Genomic DNA, 6,000 nt, shown 5'->3' on the forward strand with positions numbered 1-6,000 from the left:
GGAATTGTAAGCCTTGTTTTGATTAGATGAATGGAAATAATCGTTTGCAAGTGATGTTTTTATCAGTGTGAATGGCATCTTGTACTGATGTGGTAAAGAATAACCTGAAATTTTATGTTTCAAGCAGTCATGGCGACAGAGAGGCAAAAGTTACATATTGCAGCAATAAATTATTTGGATTATGGTGAACTCTGAAACAACATTATATAAGCATTTTTATTTTATTTCCATGAGTACACTTTTGAACAAATGATTTGCATGCTAGCTTTACTGGATTTGCACTGTGTAAAACACATTGAAATATAAACCAGCAAAGCCTCAGGCTACTATCTTGAGAAATCGACCAGGTAACGTCTACATTTTTCCATTCTTGCAAATGTGCACGTTAAGCATTGTGTGAGATGAATTATGACAGACATGTCTTAACAATAGGCTCATTGTGCAAATCGATTGTAATGCTTCAGTCTTGCGGTTTAAAGAGCTGTGAAGTGTTTGGCTCTTTCCAGTCAATGCCATCACTCAACACTGTCCCTCAGCAACATCTCCACAGTCCTTATCTCATTCCGTGACACGCCAGCCACTTTGGATTGTCAGGAGAGGTGCCTCTTATCTACAGAGTTCAGAAGATTTCAGTGAGAATCCCTCAAGAAATGCCCGAAAAGAAGCTTTGGAATGAGTCGAAATCCCACAGGAATTATCTGACAGGGGTATCCTGTATCTGAGAGGCCTGGAGAGCCCATTTTGTGTCTGTTGTTCAGGTATGTGTGCGCGTCTGTGAGGGGTTGACGTTTAAAGTCGACCAGATGACGTGACCTCTGTTTCATGTTGTTTCAGGTTAGAGCTTTGAACGCAGACAACAAATAGGGGAGGGTGGGGTACGCAGTAAATAATGTTGAAACATTTAGTCAGTATTTCCAAAGGGCCCATCATATACAGTTGTATGATTAGGAGAAATTAAAAGCATTTTAGAGGAATGACTGACCCAAAAATGAAAATTCTCTTACGATTTGTATTATTATTTGAATTATTTGTTTGTGTTCACCTGAAGAAACAAATCTGGGATGTTCACCCACATGCCATCCCAGATTTGTTTCTTCAGGTGAATACAAACAAATTATTTGATTTTATTTGTTAAATCATTTTATTTAGATTAAAATGCCATTGTTGTCATAGGTGATTCTCATAATGGTCATTTGTTGTCATGTTCATTTTGTTTTGAGACACGTGAACCAATGAGATTTAAAGTTACAGTGCATTCATGTTTGAATTTAAACTGCTTGTTTACATGTTAATTTTTCTAAATAAGATGAAAATATTAATTGTTTTACTTCAATGGTGGATGAATGTGCTTTTTAGAGCTTCACTGATTCACTGAAAAATACTTATGTTCAAGATTTTGAGTCAAAATTTTATATTTTTTATTGTAATTTTTAACACAACCCCCCCAAGATATTAAGTTAATAGAAATTACAGTTTTAAAACAGTCTAAGCGCAAGCACTTGGTAACAGAAACAACAATGGTAACAAACTCAAAAATATAACAACTTTTTAAAATCTTCAAAATAAATGAATATTGAACACTATTAAGTCTTTCTCTTATTATAATAACACTAAAAACATTGCTCTTATAATGCTGTCTCATGCAAAGCATCCTGGGAACTGAAAAACCTTCCAACAATTCTTTAAACGATTAAACGTGACAAAATCTTGAAAAAAACTCAGTCTCAAATAAGTACATTGAATCAAAATTGTTTGTATCAGTGCATATAAGATAGCATGACATTTGAATATAACAAATATATATAATATAAATAATTATAAATGATGGGAGATTTTTTTTGAGTGAATTATACCTTTTATGTATTAATTTATTTTATATATATATTTCAGGTTAAAGGAGGCCTCCACTGAGGTGCTTCATCCAGGCCAGAGTAAAGGTGATGGCGGAACAAAGCAGCCGAAGCGGTCGACTCTCTTTGGAGTCAGGTATCAAGAGGATATCCACTGCCGTGTCAAAGAGAGCCACCGTTGGCCAAAACAAAAGAGCCGACTGACACCAGAAAAAAAGGGATGGGGTTTCAGAGGCTGGCCATGAAAAGAAAAACATCATTCCCTGTATTTCTTGTTCACAGGCAGTGAAAGAGCTCAGCCCCCTCATGCGGGTCGTGGTGTGACACCGCTGGAGGAATTTCACTGATGAGATCCTTTGAAACGGCCACCATAGTGAGTGATTGGATCCATTTGTGTCACTTTTAATTGAAAGGGCCGTTTTTTCATGAGTCGAGGGTCAAGGATGAATCGTCCAGGGGACCCGCTAAAAACGAAAATAAAAACAACACTTGTCAGCGCTTTTATCGTGGCTTATCCGCCTTTGTGTTAGCGGGTGGCTGAAGCCGCCCAGAAGCGGGCTCGGAATCACGGCGGGCTTGTGTTGCCCCCATCGTGCGCGCCTTTCTGTGCGGGGAGGTTATCTGTCGGCCTCTTTCAAAGGTGGGTGACAGACAATAGCCTTTCGTGCCATGGGAAGAGAGTGTAGAATTCTGCATCCCTCCCTGAGCATGCAAGGTTTGCTTCATGAACGCAGCACAAAGGAATGAAATCCCCACCTCATCCAAGACTGGATTAACGCAGATGCACATGTACACAACACATATACACGGCAATGAGGATCATAATAGATTTAATTCGTTTGTTTATGATACTCTGTTGCCAAAGGCTGATTGTAACCACAACACAAGAGCAAATCAGGCACTTATTGCTGAAAGTTAATATTACACGCATATTACATGGCACTTTCCATGATTTGGGCATGAAAATGTTTTATTGAAACTTAACTTTATTTTATGAGGTTTGGGATGTCAACGTTGCAGTTTAAAACCCTGATTTGATAAATAAAACCAGCTATAAAACATGTAGTACTGTAACCATCTAAACTGTATATGTAACAATTAAATTAGAATTGTGTATGAAGCTGCTTTGAAATGATATGTGTTGCAAAAAGCGCTTTACAAACAAATGTGATTGAGTTAAAATCAAATGTAAAATGTCACGCAAGTCAGATTTCAGGCTAAAATATTACCGTCTCTAGTTTAAAGCCAATTTCACAGCCGTCTAGTATAGGAAACGTTTAAATGACTACAATTATACCTTTGCCAATCAAAACCTTTGCTAACTATGTGCTCAGAAAAGATGACTCACTGACCATTTGTCAGAAAGAGATTTACATTTTGGCCAACGGCTTAGATGGCTTAATTCTGATGGTCCAAGCAAAAGCTCTCTTGTATTTGAAGATTGAATTGCATTTCGAACATTTGTCTTGGCTGTTCACCTTTAAAAACAAAAATTTTAAAAGTATGTTTAAGTGAAATCGGTGCTGCGTCACTCGTGAGCGCTGCTGTCCGAAAGACCGTCCCCATTCGACCAGGGTTATGCGAAAGGTAGCTCTATAAAAAACGTTGTTTGTAGTTTGGTTACGGTAGCTTCGACTTTAACGATCAGCTTTAAGTTATCAATCAGTGACTCAGAAGAGGAAAGAGGTTTAAAGACTGGAGGGGGATTCTCTCTCATTAGTCCAATTGGCCGGTAGAACAACAGTGAAAATCTAATTTAGATATTTGAGAGACTGCTATACCCTTCTGACACCAAATGCCACGACCATAGAGCCAGACCCTCAAAACAATTGATTACAGGTCATAACCTGAGCATTCCTGTCGGCTGGAGACAGCATTAGATATTCCTCAGCTGTGCTGTGGGAGGAGGCGAGGTGCATGAAACCAGACTTTTGATTTGCACTTTAGCAAGCGTGTGGTTTGGAATTACTCCTATTGGAATCCATTCTAACATCATGAAGAGCAAGAAATATCATGCACACCATTTTCCCCAAAAAAGTGCTGCCTATTATCCTAGCGAAATTATTCTGACTGTCACATTATAACGTTTGGTATTCATATTTAAACAGGCACCAAGTCAAATCAAACACCAGTGGCCAAATAACACAGAAGATTTATGTTTGTCCCTAAAACTAATTTCCGTGTCATTTCTTTAAAAGAGCAGATGTTTTTATTTCTAATCTGCCCATTTTGTAAGAATGACAAAATAAGCTCTCCGGTTCTATGCAAAAAACTGCCGGAAATTCAGTGGCTTATGCATTTATAATGTTGTCAATCATCAGACCTGAGCAGTTTAATGCGCCAGATGACTGATTAATGAGATCTGATTGATATGAAATCCACAGGCCCGAATGAGGCTGTTATTTTATTTGATTCACTTCCTAAACGCTGATCGAAACTTTTTTTGATTAATTGCTGAATCAAATGAGCCCTAATGTAACACGAGCAGAAATAACAGCACCAATAGCAATCAATCAAACACACATCGCATGAATCAATCAAACATAAATGTTGCATAATTACTTTCACATTTTCAATCAAAGCCAATTCGTCTAGTGATTTTCCCACATGTCACCGCAACATCTAATCTATCATTACAGTGTAAAATATGCAGACACCACAAAGGCCTACCAAACCATTTTTAACATGTGCCATTACATGTGTATTTTGAAAACATCAAGTGGCTTTGTAAGTAGAATTATTATTTAATATAAATAATAATTATTAAGTAGCTTTTTGCCAATCCCAGTTTATAGTGACTGAAGTATGTCAAGCTCCAAAATGACAAAAAGCACCAAAAAAGTAGTTCAACTTATATTCAAGGTCTTTTGACTACATACAATGGATTTAAGTCAGTTGTGAAAAAATGTGCAAAGATTCATTGCTGTTGGCTTTAATATTGACACATTGTATTCTGTATGCAGGTGCAACGTTCAAAGGAAATAAAAATGATCAGCTATGGCTGCAGAAGATTTAATATAGAGTTGTGTAAACTGATTTGATAGTGCTTTTAGGTTGGACCTGTCATTCTGTAGCAGGAACCGGATAATGATTCTTCACAAATCTCTTGTGAGAAAAAAGGGGCCAACGTAAAAGTATAAAGACAGAATTTTAATTTCCAGCTGAAATGTTCCTGTAATGCACACTACTCGATGACATCAAAGGTATATCAAATACAAAAATGAAGTTAATATTTTAGCGTGTGTTGCTATAAGGTCATGAATAGCTTGTCTTCTCATCGAAGCTGTATTTATTGCTCTAGGTGAAGGTGCTCTGCCTTTGAAACTGAACCCATCTCTCATCATGTAATGGATGTTACTCAGGCAAACGGGTCATTTATCAAGAATGCCATTAAGATTTGCTAAAGTGATATGCGAACGAGGCATTTGCCTTTAAGAAAATTAATACATTGATAAAAAAGGTAGAAAGAGAGGATGAAACCGATATACAGCATCAGTCATGAGTGTATTTTAATCCTGATGGCTCTGATGATTGCTATACATCTACAGTATTACGGAATCATGAGTTTAGGCAAGACTGATGACTTTGTTTTATTTCCAAATCACCACTCTTCCTCTTTTTCTCCAGGTTAACAATATATTTGTTTTGTGCCTCCCTTAAGTGTTTGACCATATAAGGACAGCTCCAATTCTGTTTTGAAATGTAATACAGTTTTACTTTCTTTTGAGGTTTTTGGGCTGATGATTAGTGGTGCAGGTTAAAGAAATGAATTGAGAAAAAAATAATAATAAAGAGAGATTGAATAGAATAGAATAGAATGAGCTTTATTGGCAAAGTATGTTTCCATACGAGGAATTTGCTATAGTGACAGAAGCTCCACAGTGCAACAGAAAGACAGCAACAGGACAGAACAGAACACAGATGATAAAAAATAATAATAATATACAATAATATAGAAATAGGCAATGTACAAAAAAGCAAAAACACAATATACAATATAGACAATTATGTATGTACAGGTCTGATATATTGAATGCCAGGTTATTGTAATCAGATTTAAATGTCTGGACATTAGTGTTTTTTTGCTTACAGAATCCAAAAATATATGTTATAAATTGCATGAGTTTACATGATTTTATTTTAAAGGGGT

Source organism: Triplophysa rosa, linkage group LG19, assembly GCF_024868665.1.
Source record: "Triplophysa rosa linkage group LG19, Trosa_1v2, whole genome shotgun sequence".
Taxonomy (NCBI): domain Eukaryota; kingdom Metazoa; phylum Chordata; class Actinopteri; order Cypriniformes; family Nemacheilidae; genus Triplophysa; species Triplophysa rosa.